Source organism: Artemia franciscana, chromosome 18, assembly GCF_032884065.1.
Source record: "Artemia franciscana chromosome 18, ASM3288406v1, whole genome shotgun sequence".
NCBI classification, from domain to species: Eukaryota; Metazoa; Arthropoda; class Branchiopoda; order Anostraca; family Artemiidae; genus Artemia; species Artemia franciscana.
This window is the reverse complement of record NC_088880.1, coordinates 7,383,007-7,400,598: the sequence shown is the minus strand read 5'-3', so window position 1 is coordinate 7,400,598 and position 17,592 is coordinate 7,383,007. Positions and strand designations below refer to the sequence as shown.

General features: G+C 34.7%; 1 long non-coding RNA gene across 2 annotated transcripts; it reads right to left on the bottom strand.

Annotated features, from left to right (window-relative positions):
* Positions 1–583: 583 nt before the first annotated feature.
* LOC136038556 (uncharacterized) lies at positions 584–10,388 on the bottom strand. Of its 2 annotated transcripts, none has more exons than XR_010620248.1 (3): positions 10,142–10,306; positions 6,889–7,062; positions 584–1,405 (listed from the first exon to the last, which is right to left on the bottom strand). It is a non-coding gene; the product is annotated as an uncharacterized LOC136038556 (long non-coding RNA). The 2 variants fall into 2 exon arrangements; XR_010620247.1 differs by having other exon boundaries at positions 586–1,405; positions 10,246–10,388.
* Positions 10,389–17,592: the final 7,204 nt, after the last annotated feature.

Genomic DNA, 17,592 nt, shown 5'->3' with positions numbered 1-17,592 from the left:
ATTTAATATAAGAAAACTTAAGTATATTTTAATGCTATGGTCTAATGCATAGTTAATTCTCATTTAATACTATGTTCTCGACTGAAAGTAAGGAGCAACATCAAAATTGAAAACGAACAGAAATTATTATTATGTAAGAGGCGGTTCACCCCCTCGTCAATACCTCGCTCTTTACGCTAATGTTCCTTTAGCCCTGAATCACAAAGGCCGTTTAATTAGAATAAATAGCTCTTTTGAAAGTACTAAAAAAACTTTAGCGTAAAGAGCGAAGTATTGAAGAGGGGGCGAACCCCTCATATACGTAACAATTTCTGTTCGTTTTAAGTTTTGATGTTGCTCCTTATTTTCAGTTGAAAAAAACTATTTTTTTTTAAATTTAATTTCTGATCGTTTTTTATATAATGCTGGGAACTCTGGTACTGTTTTTATGAAAAATTTTCTTCCCCCATGAAACAATCCCCCACATAACTCTCTCCTCGACCCACCCCCACCAGAAAAAATCCTCCCTGAAAACGTCTGTATACTTCTCAATAACCAATAATATATGGAAACAATGGGCAAAAATCATAGCTTGCAGCCCTTCCCCTGAGGACAGTGGGGATTAAGTAGTCCTCGAAGACATAATTATTGGATTTTTCGACTATGCTGAACAAAATGGATGTCTCAAAATTTGATCCAGTGACTTTGAGAAACAAATAAGCATTGGAGGGGGCCTAATTGCCCTCCAACTTTTTTGGCCACTTAAAAAGGGCACTAAAACTTTTCATTTCTGTTCGAATGAGCCCTATCGCAACATTCTAGGACCACTGGGTCAAAACACTTACCCCCGGGGAAAAAACAAACAAATAAACACGCATCCATGATCTTTATTCTGGCAAAAATCACAAAATTTCACGTTTTTGCAGATAGAAGCTTGAACCTTCTACAGTAGGATTATGATATGTTGAATGGGATAGTATGATTTTCATTAAGATTCTTTGAGTTTTAGGGGATGTTTCCCTCTTTTTTCGGCAATAAGGCAACTTTTCTCAGGCTCGTAACTTTTGATGAGCAGGACTAGACTTGATGAAACTTATATATTAAAATCAGCATAAAAATTCGATTCTTTTGGTGTATCTATTGGTATCAAAATTCCGTTTTTAGAGTTTCGGTTACTATTGAGCTGGGTTGCTCCTTACTTAAAGTTCGTTGCCACGAACTGTTTGATAAGAAGCTATGACACATAGCATACCAAAAAGTCCACTAACAACTACCCAACATCTCTATTCACAATGAAGAGTTAAGCCAGACTTACATTAATTTATTCAGTTTTTCAAAATCTTCATGAAGTGAGTAAGCAATCTTCTTTTCAAGTGCAAATTTTAAGAGGGGTTTACCATTCAAAAGTGGATTCGAAGCAGGAACCCTGAAATTTGATAAAATAGTAGAGCTAAAAAAGAGAACAAAAGAGCAACCAAACTTCAAATTGTTAAAGAGATTGTACATTCAACTTCAACCTAACTAAAACTTCACCAGAGTTCAACTTAACTAAATTTCAATCACACAATAAACAATTTACTTTATTGAAAGAGCTACAAAATAAAATGGAAAACAAATTTCTGACATGGAAGCTTAGCTTGTGACGTGTCAAAAGAAAAAGAACTACATGCAACCTTCTAATATGAAATAGAAAATAAGGAACAGATAGAGAGAGAGAGAGAGAGAGAGAGAGAGAGAGAGAGAGAGAGAGAGAGAGAGAGAGAGAGAGAGAGAGAGAGAGAGAGAGAGAGAGAGAGAGAGAGAGAGAGAGAGAGAGCAAACAGGAAATAACACAATCTGAGTATAAATCTGATGAAGTACATCTTAACTACAAATAAAGCTAGTCTAATATCATGTACGTTAATGAAATTAAGCGAGGGTAAGACAAAAAAACCTCATAAAAAAAGAACTTGCGCCGTCCGGCTAGCAAAACATCCTACCATAGTTTACCTTTTTATTTGTGCGCGGAAGTTGGTTTTTCATGGTGAGAATGATATTGACTTACGCAGTTTTTTTCGCTCTATTTTTGAGTACCAGAATCACTCCTGTTGAAGCCGTCGCTGTGCCAAAAAATGACTTAATAAAGTTGCGTTTCCATTCTACCTTTTTGGCGCCATCTATCTTGACTACGCTAACTGCATTGCACTTACTGCGAGAAGTCACAGGTGGCGCATCGTCCACCAATGGAAACAATCCGACAGGAAAGAAACGTGGATGTCGGGCAGGGAAAAATGAAAGGAGAAGGCGTACGGGGTGTGCTATTTCGGTACTAGTGACAAGCCGTGACTATTGTTCTTCGCCAAAACAAGTGTTTGAGCGAAACCTGGTGAAAATCAAGATATCCAGAGCACCTAAAATACCGAGTCTGAAGAGATTTGACGAAACTCCCGTGTGCCCCTTCCAGGATAGCCCGCCCGTTCTTAAGCCCGAACGGCCTTTAGCTAAAAGTAAGTTGCCAAATATACTTGTGTGTAACGCTAGATCTTTGAACAACAAAACTGATGCACTTGAAGTTATTGCCAGGCAGAACAACGCCTCAATAATAATAATAAGCGAATGTTGGGACACTTCTGACGAATCGGCGCGCATCAAAGGTTACGCAAACTACTTTAATACGCGTCACGATCGTGGCTTGAATCGTCGATGAGGAGGCGTTGGACTTTATGTTCGTAATGACCTATCCTCAAGGCTGTTAAGTGAGCCTTTTGACTCCGACCACGAAATATTATGGACCGAATGCAAACCTGCACGTTTATCAAAAAGATTTTCATGTTTAATTGTTGCTTCGGTCTATTATCCTGAAAGTGCTAAAAACAGGAAAGACTTGATTGAACACATTCAGTTTTTCGTAGACAAAATGCGCCGCAAGCATGTCTCTCCTGGCTTTGTTATTGCCGGAGACTTCAATCAAACTAATAGGCAATGGGTTTCAAATATTTTAGATTTGCGACAAGCCGTTACAATACCTACCCATCAAAGTGGCAGCATACTGGACTTGATTTTTACCAACTTGACAGACTTTTATTACGCACCGAGATCCCTAGGACCCCTTCTGAATTCTGATCACTTTATCATCTTCTGGGAAGCCAGTTCGGCAATTCCGAAGCCAAAACGAGTCAAGTATACGGTGCGACCACTTACTGAGGACTCGATATCTACATTTGGTCGCTGGATCGGTAATTATCAGTTTGAGGACATTTGCTCTGAACAGGATATTAATATTAAAGTCAATAAGCTGAATACTCTGCTTCAGGAGAAATTTCAGACTTGTTTTCCCGTAAAAGTCATTACTGTGAGTGACACTGATAAACCGTGGATAACCAATGATCTAAAGAATTTAATAAAAACCCGTTGTCGCCTTCATATCGCTGGTGATACCGTAGCTTCAGCCAAGTTGCGTAATCATATCCTAGTGAATCTTCGGCAGTAGTGCTTGGTGTCAAGTTTAGCATCGACTGCTCTTTCAGCCTCCATGTCGATTCAATTATCAAAAAGGCAAATAGTGCGATGCGGACACTTATACTAATGCGTCGATTTGGTTTTTCAGTGACACAACTAAGGATAGCCTATCTTACTTACATTTGACCAATTTTAGAGTATGCATGTCCCGTATGGGGCCCACAAGTCAATAACACTATTTACCTAAGTGACCAGCTTGAGTCAATACAAAAAAGAGCAGTCAAAGTGATATTGTGCGATGCTTTTACCGAATATAAGTTAGCATTATCCACTTTACAAATTCCCTCTCTTCAAGAGCGTCGTCTCAGTTTGATCCTTGAATTTGGCCAATATCTTCTCAGAAGTGATAAATACAGATCGATACTACCACCAGTTTTAGTGAAACATCGAAGTACTAGGTTGAAGAAATTTGACAGATTAGCAGCACCTCCTTCACGCACAAATCGTTTTTCCAACTCATTCATCCCTTTCTTTGTATCAAAGTATAACAATTGTTGATTTTAAACTATTTGTCTTCTGATTTTTTTTTTGTCGTTTGATTTAATCCTTTTTTCTTTTTTGTAAGCACAAGCGCCATTTAGTTTTATGACTACGAAAGATTGTGCAAATAAAACCTATTCTATTCTATTCTATTCTATTATCTAAATTTTGTTAAAGATTTACAGCCAAAGTCTTTCAAACTTTTGGCCGTTAATTTCCAGCTAGATTATTATTATTGTTACTTTAAATGTTTCAGTGATCTTCTACTGATTCAGACTAGACACATGCGTAAGGGGGGGGGGGGCACTTAATGTTTATTTGCTCTCCTTCCTAGATACTTTTTAATGATGAACCTTTTCAGCAAAATCAACTCAATGCATGGTTTCCCAGCAGCAATACTAGTTAGCTAAAATACCAAAGCTTATAAATACAGAATAACCACATTTCCTTGTTTCTAGTGTTTAGGTTATATTTTATCTATGTTGTTGTTTACTACCTACATGATTATATTCTAGAGTTTTGTTCAAACTAAAAGGTATTAAATTTTCACTGGGGTAAACATCTGTAGACGTCTCAGTTCTGGAGCAAGAGGAAGAGTTCAGAATTTTTTTAGAATAAAAGTTCCGAATTCTGAATATTCCGGGGGCGATACCTAGCACGGGGATACCATAGGAAACTTATGGTAGGCACACCACTTGCCTGGGTAGGGAATTTAAAGTACCAAAGCCCTATAGGCAAGCGTGTATTCTCCTGATGAGCCCTTGTGTTGGGTGGTCGCCTTTGAACTATTTGTCTTATTTATTGTTTTGAATATTCGGTATATGACGACTTATATTTTCTTACGACACGACTGCTTGTCCATGGGTTATTCTTTGCGGTTGATTGTGCGTGGCTATGCTGTTTCAACTATGTGAATGGATGGATGAGTAGGGTTAAGGCATTGGTCAAGTACTGATCTATTTTGATTACTAACGTAGGAGGACTGTCTTCCTTTCTCCTTCTGTCTTTTTGTTTTGTTTATATGTTAAATATTTTTTTTGTATATATTATCTATTATTTATTATATCTTATATATTATTTAACAGTTATTATTTTCTATAGTTTATATTTTTTATGCTTGGTTTTATGGTGTGTTTTTTTTTCTGTGTTTGTGCTGTTGCACTTGTGATTTCTTTTTTCACTATATAACAACTCTGTATTCAACAAAGAAATTTTGGTGTGATTCAGAGCTTGGAGAAGGAATTTAGTAGCGAATAAAATTTGATGCATAAAATACTACAGCCAATAGCAATCAAATCAACACCTTTGAATCAATTGTTAGACACCTTATCTCTCTTAGGCTAGATGGTATATCTAATGGCTTAGACATAAAAAAAATTATGTTGGTTTACTCACAAATTCCTCTCAATGTTTACCAATGTGCCGACTAGGTGAGTATGGGCCTTCCTCTTTATGAACTATAACAGCAACAATTATAAGCGAGCTTTGACTGAGAAATTCTTACCAGGATATTTGAGATTATAGAAGAAAAAGGGTTGAGAGCAAGTGTGTTTAGCAAAATCCACCTTATACTATTCTCTTATACTATATAGTATAAGAGCCAACTCCTCATGAGGAGTAGCCAACTCCTCATACATAAGACAGTTTCGGTCCATTTTAACTTTAAATATTACTCCTTACTTTTAGTTCAAATTTTTTTTTTATTAAATTGTTTTTCAAATAATGCTAAAAAATCCGCCTTTTCTATCCATAGAAAATCCCTCCCCCCAAGAAAATTCCTCCTTGGAAAGTTCTTCCCGAGTAAGATCCCCCTTCCCCCAGACAATTCCATCCTTGCTGAAAATGTTTCCTGGAAATTCTCCCCTCTCAATGGAAAGTTTCTCTCGCTTAAAATTCCCCCATAGAGAATCTCTCCCGTAAAAAATCCCCCCAGCGAGAAACTTCGCACAGACAATTTTAACTCTTTTGAAAATGTTGCCTAGGCATTTTTCCCAGTATATCGCCACATTTAAAATTAAATTGGCAAAGAGAAAATAAGTCAAATAAAAAGAATTTAGTATAAGAATTCCCCCGTGTATGGTTTCCCTTTGAAAGTTCATCCCGGAAATTTCTCCCTTCATGAAAACCCCCACAGCAGAAAATTCCTCCCACAGAAAATTCACCTCCCAAAAAACGTCTTTTCTTCCCAAAAACAGATACCAAATGAAGATACTAGACATATTTTATGACTTACAGCCTTTTCCCCAGGACTTGCAGGGCCACATCATCACCAAAGGCATGATTACTTGACTTTCCAACTATGCTGATCAATATGGCTGTCTTGGAGTTTTGATCAGATGACTTTGGGAAATAAGGGGCGTGGAAGGGGGATCTAGCTGCCCCCAAACGTTTTGGTCACAAAACAGGGAACTAGAACTATCATTTTCGTTTGAGCAAGCTCTTTCCCGATCTTATATGACCATTGGTTCAATTCAATCACTATAACAAAAAAAAATACAAAAAAATCTTTCTTCTGGCAAAAATTACAAAATTTCACATTTTTCCTGATGAAAGATAGAAACCGTTACAGTAAGGTTCTCTGATATGCCAAATCTGATTGCCTGCCTGAAACACCTCACAAGCCCCACCTCATAGAAAACCCCTTATAAGCTTTAAATTAAGAAGAATATATATTATAATCAATGTTGGTAATAGTAGGAATAGGGAAGTGGAATTAAATAACCAGTCCAGTCTGTTTGGAACACCTAGAAAGTTTTACAAAAAGCACGAGAAGCTTGAAAAAACATAGCCTGTCTGTAGTCTATTTCAAGTTCCCCACTGCTTATACCATACCCATTGCCCATGCCCATAACCCAGCAAAGCTTGATCTTCTATTTTTTCTTTATTTGATATAATATTATGGATTAAGAAAAGCGGTTTAAAACAACTTGCCTTCTCAGTGAACACAGTTGAGCATTTAAATCTTGAATATTTTGGACTTGTTTTTGAAGACTAGATTCCAGTTCATTGTATTGAAACAATGATGCTATTTCATGAAAGATCTTCAAATAATCTTGAATTAGAAGATCCATTGAATAGTTCAACTTGTGACTTTTTCTACTAAGTCTGCAAGAACAATAAATTGATAATTATAAGTAACATTGGGATAATCAATAATTAGCACTCAATTTTTTAATAATTACAAATTGGTAATAACAAACAAAATAAACCTTACTTTACGTAAATTAGAACATTGGAGAAATTCAGCCTGCCAATAGCTAATCTGGAGACAATGATGTGATTCTATAGATGCTACCTGGAGAGCAGGTCAATCAGTTTGCTTTTAGATGCTCACAAGGGAGTAAAAGCTTTTTTCAAAAGGCAAGTTACCATATCTTATTATTGTAAAAATTGAATGCAGTCAAGAGCTTTCATTAAAAGGAGATAGTTTTTGTATACAGCTAAGTAAGTATACCCTGTTTTGTTTTATGGCTAGGAGATGAACAAAATGTAGAGTGAGGAGGGAAATGCATTTTTGAACCTCTTGGAAGAGGACAGGACCCCCCCCCCCAAAAAAAATACCAATTAGGGCACTTAAAAAAGAGTATTTTTTATCTATCTTAGCTAAAAATGACACATTTTTGGATGCTCAGGGGACACATTCATTTAACAAAAAGTTTGCAGCACTAGTACAAAGTCTTATTTGCATTATCTTGGTAGCTTAGCAGTACCAAGTTCCTAAATAGATCAACCAAACTTATCACTATATTACCAATGGAATACTAGGATGCTACTGCCTTCATCACATAATTCACTACATAGCATTTTCCTGATTGATAAACCATGAATTTAAATTACACAAATTAACCAACACATTTAAATCTTCATTTAATGTAGAAGAGCCACACCATCTAGGGAATACATGCCTTTTTAAGGCATAATATTGTCTGCAAACATTTTTGGTTTACTTTGTTGAATTACCTGAGCCAAACCATTTATCAACCTGCAAAACAAAACTGGTCCCAAGCAACTACCCTGAGGAGCTCCACTCAAAACATTAAACTGGTTAGATAATGCCTTACCAATCCTAATATTGTGTGACCTATCTGTAAGGAGATCTGTAACCCAAGCCACATTTCTCAGTCTAATCTCCTAATTTTGGCATTTTTTCAGCAGTAGAAGCATTGAAACCTTGTCAAAAACCTTAGGCCTATTGTGGGTTATCAACATAAACACAATCAAACTTTAAGCTGAGCCAGCCTTCATTACTCAATAAGCTGCATCTAAATAAATTTGGATTCAGGATGATATTCTGATTCTGGAGGTAAGATTATTTCTTAGCTATCTGAATACTCTGTTAATCTAAATATTTACTTAATCTCTTAAAAGTTATTCACAAAATTTCACAGGGTATCCCTCTGAGGAGAAGTTATTACAAACTAGTACTGGAAGGTAAGTAATAGTGCTAGTTTAATTTTTTTAGCACCCTTCCTTCAAAACAATGACAATGCACCCCTTGATCTTGAGAGTCCAATAATCTCCAGTTTCTCTGTTTGAATGGATTTTTGTAGTCTTGATTCTACAAAATTTAGTTTTTCCTGTGGTTAATTTCAACATTGGAGGAAAATATATTATTTGTATAGTTTTATAAAGTGGATAATAATGGAAGGGAACATGATAGAAAACAATTCTTACTTCATAATATGCATATAAACCATAGTTAACACATTTTGCATGCAACCTTGCAATCCTTTACCCCCCCCCCCCTATTGTGCAAGTATGTAGCCCAAGTTATATATTTTTCAATACATTCTGCCAACCATAACTTATTTTTCTAGTTTTTGTTTAGTTGTAGTTGATTCAAAACACAGGTTGAAACAACTGATATACACTGGGAGAATAGATAGGAAATGTGTAATTTGGGCTATATATTTGCACATTAGGGGGGGGGGGGTAAATTATAGCAAGGCTGTATACAAAATGTGTTAACTATGATTATTTTGCACATAAAAAGTAAGAATTGTTTTCTTATTACATTTCCAGGTACTTGCCTAGATAGCTACCTGGAGAGAAGGAAACATGTTAAGAAAAGAATTTGTACTTCATAATATGTAGAATAATCATAGTTAACACATTTTGTATACAGCCTTGCTATAATTTACCCCCCCCCCTAATGTGCAAATATATAGCCCAAATTACACATTTCCTATCTATTCTCCCAGTGTATATGCAGTTTTGCTATAATTTGCCCCTAACCTCCCAAATGTGCAAATAAATAGCCCAAATTATATATTTCCTATGTTAAGAAAACAATCCTCACTTCATGATATGCAGAAAAACCATAGCTAATGCATTTTGGATGCAGCCCTGACATACAGTCCAAATTATATATTTTCTATCTATTCTCAGAGTATATCTCAATTGTTTCAACATGTGTACCTGTAAATTGAGAAACAAACAACTTGTTTATATATATATAGACATATATATATATATATATATATATATATATATATATATATATATATATATATATATATATATATATATACAAATCTTTAAATTAGCCAGCCAGTAGGTTATTATAAGCCTAGGAGTCCAGCTGGACATAAAGAAATATGCTTGAAAACAATTCTTACTCCATAATGTGCAGAATAATGATAATTAACACATCTTGCAGAGGAAAAACCTTTGTCTTTACTTTTTTCCTTGTTTTTGAAGTTTTTCTAAGAAATTTGTGAATTTCTGAAGAACCTATATATATTTACTGAGAATATACCCACAGCCGCTTAATGTGCATATATATGCCCAGAATTGCATCCTGAATCTAAATATAATGTTCATTTGCATCACAAACAAACTTTTTCCCCATACTAGCCATATCTAGGCAAATAGGCCTACCTGTTTCTTTTTCTCTAGTTAGTTCTCTAGCCAAATACTCATATTAAGCAATAAATTAAGAATTATATTTAAGGTTTGTCTTCATTATGTTTAAAGTTTTACCATTATTATCTTAAGATTTCATATATTCCTAGGGCTAGCCTATATCTGGGACCATCAGAAGGGGAAAGAGGAAGTGCATTGTCAAAAAAATAACCATGATATTTGTAACTGTATGATAATTAATCTAATATGACCAACCACCAAAAATTTACCGGATAATCGTAATTTATCAAGCTAATAAATTAATAAACCCAGAGCCCACCCTCAAAGACAAATCTATTAGCCCCAGTTTTTGCTATAGCCCTGGAATTTTGATTCACTTAGCTCTTTGAAGTCCTTAGATTAAGGGTAAGAGTTTCTGGTTACTCCTTTCAGAATTTAGCGATAGAACAGCCTTTTGTAGCTATGATGGGTGTGTTCCAGGGACTTATGCCAAGTTTACACGCATAGGATTTTGGAAAAATCCTTTAAGGATTTGGTCATAATGGCCAAATACTTAAGCCGTTTCCTTAAAGAGCAAAAGGATTTTTAGCTTGAAATTATTTCAAGCTCTGAGCAAAATCCTTACAAGTAATAAGCTAAAGCCTTAAAGTTTTTTCTAATGCATACGCTTTTTTAAGAAGAAATAGTTTTAAATCACCTTTGGATAGGTTGGTTGTAATCCTCAGTAACTCTAAAAAGGTTAGTTTAGTTGGGTGCTTCACTTTTTTTTCTGCTAGGGCATTGTTTTAGAGTTTGGACATATTCCTTTACGAGCCCTGGGGTAAAATTTCAGTGTAAGGACTTCTTTGTGCCTAGGAAAGTAGCTAGTTAAGTTTGCTGAATCCAATTATCAGAAACAAATTTAGTTTCTAAAATGCAATCTTGAATTTTATTCCCAAACTAGGCTACTATGTATCCCCTTTTCTTATTTTCAGGGCTTGAAGATTGCATTAATGATAGAACTGTACTTAGGTCTATCTTAGGTTAATTTTGACCAATCAAGAAGTTTAGGAACTTCTTTGTACCTTTGAACATAGCCTAATTAAGTTTTGTGAATCCAATTATCAAAAATAAATCCTGTTTCTAAAATGTAATCTTGAATATTTTTCCCCAAGGCTAGGCTACTGTTTATATCCTTTTCTTATTCCCAGGGCTTGAAGGTTGCATCAATGAGATTTATTATTCCTATATCAAACTAAAAAAAGAAAAACATCAAACAAGATTTATATTACCATATCAAACAGGCTTGGCGTCTAAACCACACTATATTTTCAGTTGGAGAAAATAGAATGACTTAAATTCTACTTTAGCTGCTTTTGATTATCTTGGAAAGAGGTTAGATTAGGAAAATGAAACTTTCAGGGATGTGTCTACAGGCTAAAGTATGTCCCAGAAAGGTATTGCAAAGTACCTATCTCCACTCCATCTCCCTATAGAGGGTCCTAAAATTTGCCTACATGACATGTCTATATCTTTTGAAACTTTGAAAAAACAACATATTACCATAATTTTCAGTTTTTTTTTCTCTGGCCTTAGTTCTTAAATTACAATTCCTGTTATTGATTAGAACTTTAAGTTGTAACACTGGGTTTTTCTAACTTGAGGAACAATCTTTTATGCCACCTTCTATAGGATAAATATATAGCTGATATTCTTTAATCTCAGTTAATTTTGTTTTGATTGATTTCATTAATGTCACTGGCTTTCTGTTAAAGATATATATATATATATATATTTTTAATCAAGCTTTTTCTTTTGTAAAAATTGGGTAGGAATGCCTTGCCCTTTAATTCATAGATTTGGTTAAAACTCTCTGAAGTATCTCATATCAAAATACATCTGATACATCTTAACCTTTTTTTTTTTTTTTTTTTAGATGACAAAGGACAGCATTAAAGTTTTGCATTTGCTTTGCTAAAAAATTGTCTTAAACAGTACCAAGTTTAGAGAGTTATGGTAACATTCTTTTTTCTCATCAGTATATTTTGTTTTCAAGTTCCATCTATTTTAAAGCATTTAGAGAGATTTTAAGCCAACCATAAGCATATTGCTGTCACAAATGATTTTGCTCAAATGAGCTGGTAGAAAAGAAATAGAACATAGAACATATAATTCTTCTTTTTTTCTTATTTCAAGACTAGAATATCACAAAGCTAAGCATTAATATTGCTGGTTGTATCTTGAGTAAATACAATCCCTGATGGAGTTTTGTTGATACCTGTCTTAAAATTAATTCGTCTAAATAAAATATATATTGTTTATAGGACAGTAGAGAAAATGGCAGCAAGGCATCCTGGCAACTATGACTTGATTTTTTTAAATATTTTCTTTTTTCAAGTAAGTGTTGTTTTCTGGTCATATTTTTGTTCATTGCTAAGTGGTTGGCAATTTGGGTTGAGAATCTCTTGTCTAAGAAGCACAGGTTTAATTACTGGCATTGTCAGTTTATTTGGTTTAGGAAAGGGGTCAGTGATGTGACTCTCCAAGCTAAGCAAGAATTGGCCGAAATTTAAATGAGTACCTAGAGCAATCTGGGGACAGTAAGCAGGAAGGACATGCAAAAGCATAGGATGCCTGGGCCCTAGGTTCCAATTGCACTTCCTTTTCCCTGAATTGTTGATGTATAGATAAGAGTGGGGGTCATGAGTGATGGCTGGTGAATGTAATGGGGGTGAATATTTTGCAAGGTTTAAAAATGTAGGACAATTGTTCAGGTTGGCAACTGAGCAGAGAAGTAAAATTTTGTGATTTGTTTTTCTTTGTGACTGTTATAATTATGTGATGTCAAGTATTTTAAAGTTAATCTTCATTGTTTTGTTTTAATTGTCATGACCCTAGGGCTTTAGTGTAATAAAACCTACTTATGTCTATCCATTTTCTTTGAACAGACAGTATTTCTATGTGTCCTAGCTTCAACAAGTTTATATGAAATTTTGAGACCAGGTATTACAAAGTAGGTCAAAAACTCATAAATAGAACTCTGGTATGACTAATTAATTTGTAAGAAATGCATATCAATTTATAGATTAAAAAACAATCTTGTAGAAAAGAGACAAGACAAATGAATAAATAAAACTATCCCTTTACAAACATTTAATGAAGTGTCACAAACATAGGTTACCTTTAAGATTGAAATGAACAAAGCTTCAATTATGAATTTGTTTTCTTTAAACAGACTGAAGGGGCAAACCTCCAAGCTTTGACAATTCAATCTCAATTTTGGGCTCTTTTCTTTTCAATAGGAACTTTCTTTGTTTTTTTTTTTTTCTATCCAACTAATAACAGTAGAAATACCATCAGGTACAAGTGACCTTCCACTTAGTTTATGTACCCAGGGGAAAAATCATGCAGCTCTATACTGTAAATTGGTAAATTTTTTGTTGTTCATATTTTTGACTTACAAATAAAGTGAACATTCCACTTGATACTTTTTTATGTTCTTTATGAATATAATAATTGCTTCTATTGCAAATTCAAATTTAAGCAGTTTTGAGCTTTAGAAAATGACCAAATATTTTAGTTTTTGGGCATAAAAAGAATTAACACATTGGTCTCAAACTTTAAAACATTGGGCTCAAACTTACTGTTTCATCATAAATCCATTTTTTAAATGTCATATAATCCAAAAGCACTGATTATCCACAATTAAGTTGATAAATAAATTTTACAATATTATACTGTTTTCTTCTTTCTTGGTGTTAAATTTTCAACTAAAGTATGCATATTTGGTTGTTTTTGACAAAATAATTTACTATGTTTTGTCAGTGCCAAGATTATTTAGGTTAGGTCAAAAAGTATTTAAATTTGAATTTACAATAGAAGCAATCATTATATTTGGAAAGAGCATAAAAAGGTGTCAGTGGCATGTTCACTTTAGTTGTATGTCAAAAATATGAAGAACAAAAAATTACCCCCAACCTGTCTAATGTGCAAATATATCACCCAAATTACATATTTCCAGGATACTGTGCCACCTGTTACTTTTTTTCCAGTTCTTGTTTTTTCACAGTTGCTTCAATTGACAGGAACTAGGGTCAAGGGATTGATTGGAAGAATCAATGGAAAATATGTAATTTCAGCAATATATTTCTATATTAGGAAGGTTGAGTATAAAGTAAAGTAGGGCTACATGTAGAATGTATTAGCTTTAATTATTATGTAAATTATAAAGAATCCCTTTTTTACAATAATTTCTTCAATAGGCCTACAGGTCCTTCTTTTGGCTTAGAACATATCACACATTGTATACTTAGAAAAAAAAATAAGGGTAAAATTCTAGTTAATTGCAACAAGCTATATATACTTAAGCACAAGATATTTAACAATGACTTCTCTAGTGCTTAGCTATGACCTCAGTAATATGGATAAGAAATGAGTAACAGACAAAATGAAATTTAAATGGCAATCAGGAACTGGATACAGGCTAAAGGAGGCAAAAAAGATAGATGGTGATTTTTTAGTGGTATAAACACTTCCCTGGGTAAAATTCTAGTCAATTGACTTCTTGCTATCTCGGAAAGGGTTTAGGTTAGGAAAATGAAACTTTCAGGGATAAATCTATAGGCTAAAGTATGTCCTGGGAAGGTATTTTAAAGTACCCACCTCTACTCCTTCTCCCTCTAGAGGGCCCTGAAATTTCCCTAAATGACAGGTCTATACCTATTGAAATTTTGACAAAACAACATTTTACCTTAACTTTTCAGTTACCAGTTGCTTTTTCTCTGCCTTTAGTTCTGAAAATGCAATTCCTGTTATCTGAGTAGAGTTTTGAGCCATATCAATGTTTTATTTCAAAATTTAGGAAATGCATTTGAATATCTTTAAAACATTATAAAAAAAATTGAGCAAAGTTATAATGCTGAAAACAATTTTGTTGTGCTTCAATTAAGCAGAAGTTCCATTTTGCAAGGTTTGACTTTTATAAGACACATATTTTTAAAGGTCATCAAAGGTCAAGGCCCTGTAGAGGGAGAAGGAGCAGAGGTAGTTGCTTCAAAATACCTTCCTAGGACATAGGCCTACTTTAGTCTGTAAATTTATCCCTGAAAGTTTCATTTTCCTAACCTAAACCCTTTCTTAGATAGCAAGAAGTCAATTAACTAGAATTTTACCCTTTTCTGGCTAGTTTAAGACTTTTAACTGATTAGCCTACTGAAATTTTCCTATCCTATGTAATTAAAATATTTTTCCTCTTTCAGCAGAGCATTACAACAATCTGTCAAAATGAAAAACATCCAGGGTAACCTGAATGGAATGACTATAAAAAGACAAATGGAAACCACAATATAGAATCTCTTGAAATTATACTTCTGGCCACACAAATTGAATCAGGCTACCCAATCGCCAATTCTTCCAGATTTGAATACCAGTTCCAGTTCCAAAAATTGTAGGGAGGTATATGGACTAACAACAAGTCCTTTCACCTCTTTGACTTCTTCTTCAGAAAAACTAGCTACTGGAAGCGCTATTCTGCTCCAGTCTGCGAACAATGGATATATACGATTATGAACAATAATAAACTGTTATTGATTGTGGGAAGTGCGAGTACCTGAGCTACCTGTCCCCAGCAGTTTAAGGCACTAGGCCGGCCGGTACCAATACGGCTCTTCCTACTCATTCCCGCTCTCTTCTGCACAATCAAAAACTATGGATAAATTGCGTCCCATTAAAAATTGACTTCTTCAAGCTTTAATCCTTATTAAACAATATTTCTCTTCTTTAAGGTATCAATTGCTGCCTTAAATATCTTACGATCAATTTCCCATGGCAGGTTAGAATCCAGGATAGCTGTATAAGTATTTGGAATCTTAGCCAAGGAGCAGAAACGCTTAAGAGCAACAGTCTCCTCACTCTGAGCCTGGCAATCAAATAAAATATGCTGGATTGTTTCCTCTGTTGAAAAGCAGATTCGGCATAAAGGGGAATGATGTAGCTTCCAATTAAATAACAAGCTATTTAGAAGTAGGGCACCTGATTTCAGTCGGTAATATAGCACTGTATTTAATCTTGTATGAAATGGAGATAACATTAATGTACTGTGATTAACTTTGGATCTTTGCCTGATAATATCTCGTGAATTGAGGTCAGAGGAAGGACTAGGAGATAACATGGAAGCCTTTGCTGCTAGAGAATCAGCCATATCATTATATTTTATACCTTTATGACTAGGAACATGTTGAAAATAAACTTCATTTTCCTTGATCTTAAGATTAAGAAGCTGTCTTCTAATATTATATAAATCTTTGTCATTAGCAATTCTATTAATATTTTGGATCAGTAATAATGCTGATTTAGAGTCAGAGAGACAGAGTATATTTTCAGATTCAATGTTATAATTTATAAGAGCATCCAAGGCCAGGCGGATGGCACATAATTCAGCAGACAGGATAGAAGATCCCAATGGGAGAGGAGAATAAATATTCAAATTCAGGGATGGGATACATGCTCCTGCTCCAGCTCTTTCCCTCTGGACGGATCCATCAGTATATATTTTTCTATAGTTGGGGTAAGCCTTTGAGATGTGTTCAGCCAAAATAGTCTGGATCTCATAATTAGGAATCAAATCTTTACTAATAGAGATAAGTTCTACTTGACAGCTTGGAGGACTCATTTCCCATGGGGGGGACTCAGTAAAGGGATATGCATGAAGCGACTGTTGATTCCAGTTTGGGACCTCCAGTTGAAACTGATTCCATGATGACTGGGCATTGGGACAGGCTGACTTCTCAGCAAAGGTATGTGCATATACAGCATGCTTGGCTCCATAAGCCTGGATTTGCGAGAAATACTTTATCCTTAGACTAGATGCTCTTTCACTTAGGGACACCAATCCCGACAGTGTTCTTAACTTTGACAGAGGAGTATGCTTATGCACACCCAAAGCTATTCGAATAGCAGAATTTTGTAAAGATTCAAGGATTTTGAATGAGGATGGGGGACGAGCTGAAAATATTTGAATCCCATATTCTATATTTGAACGAATATATAATTTGTAAAAATCCAAAATAATCTTTGGGTGACATCCCCACTTACTTCCAGCAAGTCTTTTTAGAATACAAAGTCTCTGAATAATCAGAGATTTCAAAGAATTAATATGTTCATGCCACTGCATTTTAGAATCCATTAATAAACCAAGTAACTTCACTGAATTGCAATATGGGATCTCCCTTGAGAAAATTGTCAGTGGATTAGGAGGATCTAGAGTACCATTAGTAAATATAATGGCTTTAGTTTTACTGATTGATATTGGAAAGCCAAATGCTAAAGAGAATCTCTGGACTAGACTTATATCATGTTGAATAAGGCTTTGAAGAAGGCTAATATCCCTTCCTGACTTCCAAATGATCAAATCATCTGCATAAAGGCCAAATGATGCATGAGATACTTGAAATTCAGAAACATACAAGTTGAATAGAAGAGGACTCAATATTGCACCTTGAGGAAGTCCTCTCGCAATGGGGCATTGCTCACTTCTAGACTGATTTACTTGAACGTAAAAATATCTATCAGTTAGAAAAGACTTTATAAAACTTATAAAAGGATACGGGAAGTCAAGATTTATTAGGATTTCCAATAATTTATTGTGGACTACATTTCCATAGGCATTCGACCAGTCAAACAGAACAGCCATTGTGACATGTCTTTTTTTGAGGGAGTTACAAACATCAGTTTCTAGCCGGGTAATGTTATCTAAAGAGCTATGTCCTTTTCTGAAACCTGTTTGTTCACTAG